Source organism: Pundamilia nyererei, unplaced genomic scaffold (assembly GCF_000239375.1).
Source record: "Pundamilia nyererei isolate P.nyererei 1_Seehausen unplaced genomic scaffold, PunNye1.0 scaffold00574, whole genome shotgun sequence".
Classification (NCBI taxonomy): Eukaryota; Metazoa; Chordata; class Actinopteri; order Cichliformes; family Cichlidae; genus Pundamilia; species Pundamilia nyererei.
Genome location: NW_005187975.1, coordinates 90,079 through 101,124, shown reverse-complemented (window position 1 = coordinate 101,124; position 11,046 = coordinate 90,079). Strand labels below are relative to the sequence as shown.

General features: G+C 42.0%; 1 protein-coding gene across 1 annotated transcript in view; it reads left to right on the top strand.

The window, feature by feature from the left end:
* LOC102206753 (uncharacterized) overlaps positions 1–11,046 on the top strand; it is a 60,252-nt gene that overhangs the window by 875 nt on the left and 48,331 nt on the right. The window lies entirely within an intron of this gene.

Sequence of the window (11,046 nt, the reverse complement as noted above, 5' to 3'; positions counted from 1 at the left end):
AAAGTAGAATTGGGCTGAAAGATCTATCGCTTTATCACCTATTCAGGTTGCAAATCGTGCTTTTAAAAAGTAACTAAGTAATTAATTACTTTTGAAAATAAGTAATCAGTAAAGTAACGGGATTACTTTATTGGGGAAGTAATCAGTAATTAGTTACCGATTACTTTTTTCAAGTAACTTGACCAACACTGGTGATGAGTGACAATGGGCCATGTTTCAGCAGCAAGGAGTGGCAGGAGTTTGCAGAGCAGTATGACTTCAAGCATATGACATCTAGCCCTCTGTATCCACAGTCAAAAGGTAAGGCAGAGAAAGGAGTTCACATTCTCAAGCAGCTATTAAAGAAAGCCGCTGATAGGGACTCAGATCCATACCTCGCCTTACTCAGCTACAGAGCATCACCAGTTGAGTGTGGTTTATCGCCTGCTGAGCTACTGATGAACAGAAAGCTGCACGCCAAGCTGCGTCAAGCTGCGTCAAGCCCACAACGCATTCAAAAGTATGTCAGAGGCTTCGACACTTAAAGATGAAGCAAAAGTTATTTTATGACAGAAGAGCCAAGCAACTTTGACCATTAGCAGTTGAGGACACAGTCAGGATTGAGGATCAAAATGGTTGGAACACCAAGGCTACCGTTCTCGAAGAAGTGGCTCCAAGGTCATTCAATGTAAGGACTGAAGATGGACAAATCATTCATCGCAATCGGCGAAGCCTTTTGAAAATACCAGAAGCTTCTTCAGAAGTCACTGAGATCCGAAGTAAGGATGAAACCACATCTCCACATGACCAGAGTGGCACAGGAATGGACAATTCAAGCAAGCCTGTGCTCAGGAGGTCTGCACGAGAGATCAGGAAACCTGAGAGACTGGACTTGTAAAAAAACAAAATCAACAAACTAATAACATTCCAAATCAGACAAAGCAAAGGTTATGCTTGTGCCATCTGCCATATTCTTTAATGTTTGTTGTTTAACTCACATATGTTTGGTGATGTGGTTTTTTTTTTCTTTTTTTTCATAAAAGAAGGAAAAAAAGCAGGTTGTAACGATAAGCAGCTGTTGCTGTAAGTTAACATAGTTTCATGCCATACCACAAGGTGGCACTATCTCAGTAAACACGAGCATGAGAGCTAAGAGGTGGTGGTTGTTCCGGCTAACCAAGGATGGTTAATAAAAGTATGTCGCAGATCACAAAAGGACTCTTTCTTCATAAATAAGGAGACAAACGAAACAGTTACCACAATAATAACAAAGTTACTGTAAAGCGTTACTTAATAACGCGTTAGTCCCTACACTGGGTATAACAGGCTACTGGAAGATCGCAGACAAAAATGTACTAAAAGACTACCAGCAACTCCAGAGAAGTTTTTATTTGGAAAGACAGGATTTCTTTAGATACCTCCAGCTGAGACACCATTACGAAAGAAACATAAAATTCCTAGAAGAGGAGGAAACGGGCTTGGTTAATGTCTTTTATTAATACTATTGGCTGGTGCAAAGAAAGCCATAAATCGCAAATGGCTAAATGTGGATCCACTGTCATTTTTGGACTGGACAGGCACTATCAAGGAAATTTACACAATGGAGAGACTAACTTTTTCATTAAGACTTGCTGCTGATAAATTTGAGAAATCCTGGAAAGAATGGGACCTTTACCTGAATGGAAAAATATTATAAATTCTGGTACCAAATGTATCATTGCCTTAATTCACCTATTTGATTTGATTGTACCTTAAATGGATGTATCTTTTTTTAATGTGTCTCTGCTAACCTAGATGCTCTGTACTTGTTAAGGGTCTGAATGTTTTGTACAAAACAGAAACAAAACTACCAATAAAAATAAAGTGTTAAAAAAAGCCTGACAATTTAAATAGTTTGAAAAAAATTTCTCAAACTATCAGAAAGTGTTTTATCACAGGTTTCCTGGATCAGTTCCACTTTAAATATGGGTCCTTTTCGTTTGCCAGGACTCAAAGGCCAATCCAAAATGTTCAGTCATGTGGCTACTGGGCAGAACATTGCTTCATCATGATGTCCAATAGTGGACAGTCAGTAGAAAAAAGGAAATGAACTGGTTCTTGCATAGCACCTCTCCACTCTACCGGAGCATTCCCACATTCACACAAGGGCTTTTTTCTAAACTTATATGTAAGTGCTTTATATTTAACATCCACACACATTCATACTTGGGAGTAGTATCTTGCACAAGGATACCTGGCATGGAGACTGGAGCAGCTAGGAAACAAGTCACCAACCTTCTGTTTAGTAGAAAACCTGCTCTACCTCCCGAGGTACAGCCGCCAAGCTGCGGGACAAAAAGTGTTTTGTTTTTTTTTAAAGCCTACTCGGATCATCTATCCATGATAGATCCAGATATGAAGAGAAACTACTTGTGATCCATATTCAATCCCGACAGCTTTATTAAAATTCCTGAAAGTGAAGACTGCTCTCACACAGCTCCAGTTTGGTAACGTCTACATGCATCTTTTATAGAAGTGCTCACCTTACACTGTGTTTACATATGTATTTTCAATCTGGATGGGTAAATAATACTGCCGTGTGATAGGTTCATCATTAAAGCAAAGGTAAGAATAGTCCCACGTTGTACTTTTCTTCTTTTTCTTCTTCTTTCTGGTTTTCAAGCAGTTGAAGCACTTTTTTACCGTCTCTGATATGACTGATTCAAATTTTTTTAATGGTCTCAGTCTGTAGTAAGTCAACCAGCATTACCAGTGACTGTTGAAAACATGGACAACTTAACAGCTCCCCCAAAATGAAGCCCCCTGGTGTCAGGCTGCAGCACAGGAAAAAGTTCTTCTCAGATACATTTTTTCCAAACCCACAAGGTTTGGCCAGGAAAGGGGTTCTTACTTAAGGGAAATGGCAATCTAGGAAGGCTGCCAACAGGCAAGCTTCCAGCCACACAGGTAATGGGACTAATGCTATAATCCAAACTCAATCATAAACAAATTTCACAACACATGCTGCACCTGAGTGCTAGGATGAGATCAAACAATCAGTGATTTCATGTCTGCAGAGCTTTTTTTTTTTTATAGCTAAGCTATGGTGCTTGGCCCATAGCCCTGTTTACACACACCCTGACTATTGGGAGTGCGGCCATTCCCCGTACATATGGAATATATAACAGAGTGGAGACAGTCTTGATGCGACAGAGAACTGCATATACATATTATATGCATGTTTGGTGTGCACACCAGAGCGAACTAAAGAAAGAACACAAGAGAGTCCCAACTGATGTGAAGAATCAGGGAGATCCTGGAATTTATTTCTGTTTCTTACAGTATTTCTGATTAAACTGATGCTTCATGCTGGGTGAAACCAACTCTAGTAGTCCAGTCCCCACCACATAGGAGTTTTGTCTTTGATTGGTGAGAACAAAAATGGAAACAAAATCACAAAAATCATTTGGAAGAAAAAAGAATCATGTCCAGTGTGGTGACTGCTGGTTTTTGCCATACAAAAATAAACTCTGAAGTGTGTATGACGTTTTATTGGCCCACGCATGCTGCCCAGCAACAGACAACTGAATCATGGCGAGGACCATCTGGGGAACTGAATGCGTCATGCTGTGCCAACCCCCAGGAAAATAACTCATCATCTCGTTGTACTCAAAGCTGTGACAAGTGAATCAGCATCTGCCCTTTCATTGTCTGCAGCTGGGATTCAGTGGACATAAATGTATGCCGCATGATTTTTGTTTCTGTGTTGTAGTCAAGTTCAATTTATTTGACCTTGCATTATAAATCTTCCACAAGGTCAAACTAGCTCTACAGGAGTCAAGTCACTTCTTTCAGATTGTCTGAGATGATTTATAATTGTACACCAGGACATCTCGTGCATGTTTCCAATTAACAAAGCCTAGTCCGTTAGTATTCATGAAGTGAAAGCAACAATATAAATAATTTACTCTAGCTAAACAAAAGATTTACTTCTACATTATAATGTGAAGTCAAAATGAGTGGCATTACAGTGTGTGTAAATGTTTGTGTAAATTGGTAATTAAAACAAAGTTGTACTGTATTTAATTGAAATCTCTTTTGTTGCACACAAACAAACAAACAAACAAACAAACAAACTTTGACATCCATTTCCAGGCGCCTCAACCTCCACAACATATCCTGTCAGGCGACCTCAATAGATGACATGATAGGGTGGGCAAGGTCTCACAGTGGTTTCACCCAAAACCTCTGGTGGTAATGACCCATGCCTTTTTTCACACTTTGGCCCATGTGATGAGGAACATGATTAATAGAGGGTCAGTGATCAACTTCCACTAGGGTTTAAATGCCTGGGACTCTCCACCTTTTGCTTATAGAACTGAGGAAACCTCTTGGATGAGAGGTGAGACATCTTTAAAAAACTTAAAGAAGTCAAGTCACCTTCTTTTCAACCTCCTTAGACTACTGTGCCCTAGATGATTGAGAACCTACACAGATATATATCCAACATAGGTTTTTTTCCCCCCATTGAGCTTGCATGTGTTTTCTCAGTGTTCCCTAATATTTTTGGAGAAATTTATTTAACCCTTTCCTGATTTTCTTTTCTTTTTGTTTTGCATATTTATCACATTTACATGTTTCAGTGAATAAAACATGTAAAAATATAAATGATGATTACATTTCCAAAGGGAAAAATAGCTATCCAAACAAAGCTGAAAGACATTAGTATAAGTAAAGAACGCCATGGATAGACTGAAAATTCGAAATAAGTCTACCAGAGACAACTAACTGTCACTGTCCCGTCTGGCGTGGCAGACGTGTGGAGTAGTAGATAGGACCCAAGATGTGGCAGCTCTGGTGCAAGTGAGTTTATTTAACAGCAGTGGATACAACAGGGATGACGCAGGTGAAACATGAAACTAAGAAAACCTAAACTGGAAAAACTAACAGAACTAACCAGAAACCAAGATGCAGGGAGGGACGGCGAGACGAACCAGCAACGAGGACAAGGTAACACACACTATAAATACACACACCAGGAATCAAGGGATGGGAAACAGGAGGGGAACACACCTGGAAGACATCACAGCTTACGAGGCAGGGGAAAACGTAAACAGAACACACTGACATAAGACAGAGACCTTCAAAGTAAAACAGGAAACACATACGCGTAATGACAAAAACTCAGAGACACGGACTAAACACAGAGACCTACTACACTAAGGGGATACACAAGCAGGGAAGACATCAAACAGAGGGAACACAACTAAACCCTAGGAAACCCAAAACAACAGTCATAATAAAAAAACTATCAAAAGTAAAAGTACACAACCAAAAACACTGGGTCACCGAGCCAGGACCATGACACTAACACATCAGAGCCAAAGCAAGAATCTGTGGCATTGTTAAAGCAAGATAACATTATACCTGTCAGAAAATGTCTTTAACAAGCTGGCACAGTTTTGTAAAAAAAATTTCAATTCCCCGCTCGCCCCTGCCGGCGGTCTATCCTTCAAGCTCGGGTCCTCTGCCACAGGCCTGGGAGCTTGAGGGTCCTGCGCAGTATCTTATCTGTTCTTGGACTGCGCTCCTCTGCACAGAGATTTCCGATGTTGTTCCCGGGATCTGCTGGAGCCACTTGCCTAGCTTGAGTCACTGCACCGAGTGCTCACTGGGACCACTGTTACCTTCACCCGCCACATCTTCTCCAGCTCTTCTCTGAGCCCTTGGACCTTTTCCAGCTTCTCGTGTTCCTTTTTCCTGGAGTTTCTGGCCCTGAAATGAGCAGAATGTGACAAATTACCAGCACTATGTGCCCCCTTTCAGTGTTTTCAGAGATGACAACCCCCGACTCATGTTATGAGGACAGCCAAGCTCAACGCTGTGGGTTATCATTGGGTGAGGCAACTCACCGACTTTCACTTTGAAATCAGGTATCGGCCGGGCAAACAATATTGTTACAGACACCCTCTTCCACGATCCCCTCAACATCAATCCTTTTATGGATCAGTGTTCAGAAAGACTAAAAACATGCAAACTTCACATGACAGTCTGCTTGAAATAAATGGACTGGTTCTGTTATGGCCCTTGGTCTGGTGACCCAGGGTTCAGGTGTATTTGAGTTTTTATTAATATTTCAGTATCAGTCATGGTTTTTGTTCTCTTTATGGGTTTTGTGCTTATGTATAGTGTTTTTGTCTTTAGGGTTCTGTCTCAGTGTGATCCCTGTGTTTAAAATTTCTAGTGTCTCCGTATTTCATGTTCCTTCTCCATCTCTTTAGTTCAGTCTGAGTTCATTTTTGCCAGCAATTAAAAGCTGTCGCTATAAGTTCAGTTCTTCATTTCAGAGTCCTGCGTTTTGGTCCAACCCCTGCCCGCCACACAGCTTACCATGACAGAAGAATGTGACCATACTTTGGACCCAGCAGACTCAAACCTGTTCGAGTGTTGTGAGGAAATGACTCGTGTCAAGGCTCCTGATCTATGTAGCATGGGAATAATAATCAACATGGCTGAGGCACTTCTGAGAACGAATTGCCGCCTCCACCAGTCCCCAGACTCACCTGCAATCCCCAGTGTCTTTAGGGAGATAAAGGAGGCATTGCAGGCCCGGGAACTAGCACTCCCTGTGCCATCCATGCTGTCACTCGAAGAGCAGGCAAGCAAATCCACATTGCCCGTGTTACCTCGACCTAGCCAATCTTCACCTTCCCCTTTCCTGGTCAGAGGATGAGGAGCCAGCCTCCACAGTCTCCTCAGCCACCTCTGTCAACACTGCACCTGCCCCCCCAGAGGAATTGGCTTACACTCCACCGGCACTTATCACAGCCATCAGAATCCAGAGCTAACTGCGGGGGTCAGTGACAGAGACTTTCCTCCTCATGCTTCTCCCAAGTCAAAAGAAATAAAGACAAGTGCATGTTTTGTGTTTAACCCTGTTTTAAGTTCTAAGGCTGAGGTGGAAAAATCCAGAAAGATGTCATGAGTCTGTTTTTTCCGAGTCGACCAATGGTAAAATGGATTGTTATATTTCGGGAACTGACAGTAAGGTTTTGCCTGGCTGTTCAAAAACAGCTAATGATAAAGTGATATCTACACAGAGCATCCCTGAACCAATGGGGCCTTTGCCTATAAATACTGTTAATCATGTTAGTGACGAGGTGGTGCACTTTACAGATTACTGTAAAGTAATGAGTACTTAGTTACTTATTACTTAGTTACTTTTAAAAATATACAACCTGAATACGTTATAAAGCCGTAGACCTTTCAGCCCAATTCTATTTTTTCAGCATAATCCATCATATAAAATTGAATCAAATGAAAAAGTCTCTAAAAATTGTTTTATTCGTTTTAATCTTTTAACTTTGTGCACTTGCATCAAGCAAAATTTTATTATATGAAATTATTGAAGAAATTTGTTTAACATTTAAACCTATGTTTTGCATATTCCAGCATATAAAATAAAATCATGTTTTGTGTTTACACTCACTCTTTCAAATAGATGCAAGTAAAACACAATTCTCTGTGAGTTTCACATTCCCGTAGCAGATTTGAAGTTTAATTTTTCACTTTAGAAAGTTTTCTTGCCACGCAGAGTGTACAGCAGACGCTAATGTTTGTGTCACTTTTCACAGATTCAAACTCAAAGTAATGTGAGTACTTCCACGCTTTAAACACTGCATGGTCGTACTCTCTCCTGCACACTGTATTATCCATTGCTGATCTGCACACGTCTGTTGCTGCCATGGACGTCGCACGCTCGTACATCATTGTCATGAGACACTCTCACAAACAAAATCACAGTTTAGTAACGCAGTAACGCAGCAGGCTTATGGGAAAGTAACAGTAATCAATTTACTTTTTTTCAATAGTAATCTCTTACTTTACTCGTTACTTGAAAAAAGTAATCAGATTACAGTAACACATTACTTATTGTGGGCACATAAATAATGTTTTCTTTAATGCATGTGTGGGAAACGTGTTTTTTATTTTGCCGAACGGGCTCCTCCAGAGATTAAAACTCTGCCCAGGGCCTTCTCAGAGGCTCAGCTGGAGGCCTCAGTAAACTCTGGACCCCTGGGAGTAATTAAACTGGGGCATACTTTTTTGTCAGTTGGAGGCAAAGGTGAGCCCATCCAGCATCTGGCCACATCACCTGTAAGTTGGTGAGCCCATCCATCATCCTGCTTCGCCAGCCGGGGCTCAGACAAGCCTGCCCTGCCTCCTGCAGCCCAAGTAGAACCAAGCACTGAAACCAGCTGTGAGACCTTGTTTCGGTCAGGGCCACCAGAGCCTGCTGCAAGATCTGCGCAGACCCAGCCAGCCAGAGATCATTGCGCTGCCTGAGCTGGAGGTCTGCATGCCATCAGGGCCTGCCTGCACATCCATGTCCTGCCAAGCCACAGTTCCCTGCTGTGTTTCCATCTGTTCTCCACCCTCTTGTTATCCTGCCTGTACATTTAAGTCCTCAGTCTCTCTCTGTTGTAGTCACTTTCTCCATGTTAGCTGTGGGTCCTTCTCTGTCTTGTCAGGTCAGGTTATGTCATGTACTCCAAGTTTAGATCATTAGTCCTAGTTTGAGTTTTTATTTTATTTTTAGTGTTTATGTATTTTGTTTCTCAGTTCATTTTTGCCAGCAAATAAAAGTTGCCACTGTACGTTAGGTTGTCTGTCTCAGAGTCCTGCGTTTGGGTCCAACCCCTGCCTGCTGCACAACTCACCCTGACAGGTTCTTATATAGCACTTTTCTACTCTAACTGAGCACTCAAAGCGCTTTACACCCCCAACTGACCAACTCACACAAACACTTTTCTCTTTCTATGTAAGTGCTTCTATTTAAAATTCACACTCTGTGTGAATGCACTGCATTAAAATTACATCTCCCTAATTATTTTAAGTGCCCTTCATCAAGGTGTTTGTATACAGTTTTTCTCAAGTACTTTGGCACTTTTCTCATAGCAGAAAAGTCATTCTGACCACTCTTAATGCTGTTCTCAGAACAGTTTTCACCTGTGCAAAAGACACTATAACAGTCAAAGCTGTTATTTGTAGTCAATTACTTCAACCCTGTGATAAGTGAATAAAAACCTTTCACCACCCCTTAAAGTCCAGTAAAGTCACACTACATACAGTCACCAATCACTTTATTAGGTATGCCGGCTTCACTGCTTGTGACAGGAAAAAAAGTATTTAATCATCCTTTTGCTTCAGCAGAAACATAAAGCATTAATGGTTAAGACAGTCTGCTGAAGTTCAAGCCAAGCATTAGGACAAAGTATGATTGAACGTGGTTGTTGATGTCTGATCGACCAGCTCAGCCACATCTAGGGTTTAAAAAGAATGGTCTGAAATGAGAAAATATATATGAGCAAATATCTTTATTAGTAAAGAGTGTGTAGAAACAATGAGAATATCTGATGTGGGTGGGGAAGTGTGTTACTGATTTCAGAACTGTTGTGAGGAGTAACTCGGGTGGACCCAGGTAGCAGATCACACAGACAAGTTTAGCAGCAGTGAAACAGATTTATTTACAGTGAAAGAATAATGTAACAATTCAATACTGGGAAGTACAGCTGGAGGAGATACTCGAGCATTTTACGGAGGAACGAAAGAGAGAAGTCGTTAGTGCACGGGCATGGTGAGCGGAAGACGAGTAATGTGAAGAAGAGAGTTGGCAAGCTTACTTGACACACACTGGTGGCTGAGGCGAGGTGAGTGTGGGTTGATGGTGGTGCAGGCAGATGGGGTGATGGATATCCAGGGGGAGATGAACTCAGAAAGGCAGGTAGTTTGGTGGCTGGGAAAAAATGATGCAAGCTGGAGGAAGGAATACAGGTATAAGGGATCCTGTAAATACTTTGGCGATCATAGAATCGGACACTAAGCACAACTAACACATTACCACTTGTGTGTGAGACAGTACTCTGACACCAGACATCAGCCGCGCTGCTCCTTACCGGGTTTATGATGCACTGGATATCAAAAGGACCTAGAAAGCACTGGGCCAGCTTTGTACACATACATTAAAGAGGAATGTGCATTGATGATAACCAAACCTTTTGTCAAATGGTGTGAGGAGCTGGGGTCTTCCTCCGATCTGTGAGTCGACGGTTATGCAGAGCACCGCTCTGGCATGTCGCCAAATCCTCCAACTGCAGCGTAGTTCTTCCTGCACATACTGCGATCTTTGTTTCCTAAGAAGGGAGCAGTGGTGGCTGGTCACCGAGACAGATTTCAAAAAGGAAAACCCAGTATTTGTGAGGTGAGAAAATTATGTGCATATCAAATGCAGGCTAGATGTGAGCTCTAAGAAGTTGGGTTTGAGGCGGCTACACAACGAAGGGTAGCTTCCAGTTGTTGGTTTGCCCGTTTTGTTTGTTTGTTAGACTCAGGGTGATAGCCTGAGGACTCAACTCTACTCCCAAGGCTGTGCAGAATGCTTTCCACACGTGAGAGACAAACTGTGGCCCTCTGTCAGAGACAATATCCTGGGGGACCCCATGTAGTCTGAAAACATGATTGACAAGTAGAGTGGCAGTTTGTGGGGCTGAAGGAAGCATAGTAAGAGGTATGAAGTGGGCGCTTTAGAAAACCTATCAACTATGGTTGGAATGAATAATTTGAGGAGCATGGCACACCAGTGACAACATCTAACGCTATGTGTGACCAGGGATGACTGGGAACTGGTAAGGAGTGTAAACAATGTCACATTGAGAGCATGGGACTGCTCCTGCACTGCTGTGTGCAGAGTCCACCTGCACAGTACACTGCTTGGAGGTGTTGGGATGGGTAGGGATGGGTGTGGTGCTAAATAGCTCTTTTAATCTAGGAAACACCTGATCAGCCTCAGGTGAGCACGGGAAAATTCGAGTGGGAGAAGTGAGTTTGGTAAGTGGGAATGTAATCTGGTTGTAGTATTTCATAAACCGCGAAAACTTAAACCTTTTTCTCAGTATACAGTGGGGCAAAAAAGTATTTAGTCAGCCACCGACTGTGCAAGTTCCCCCACTTAAAATGATGACAGAGGTCAGTAATTTGCACCAGAGGTACACTTCAACTGTGAGAGACAGAATGTGAAAAAAAAATCCA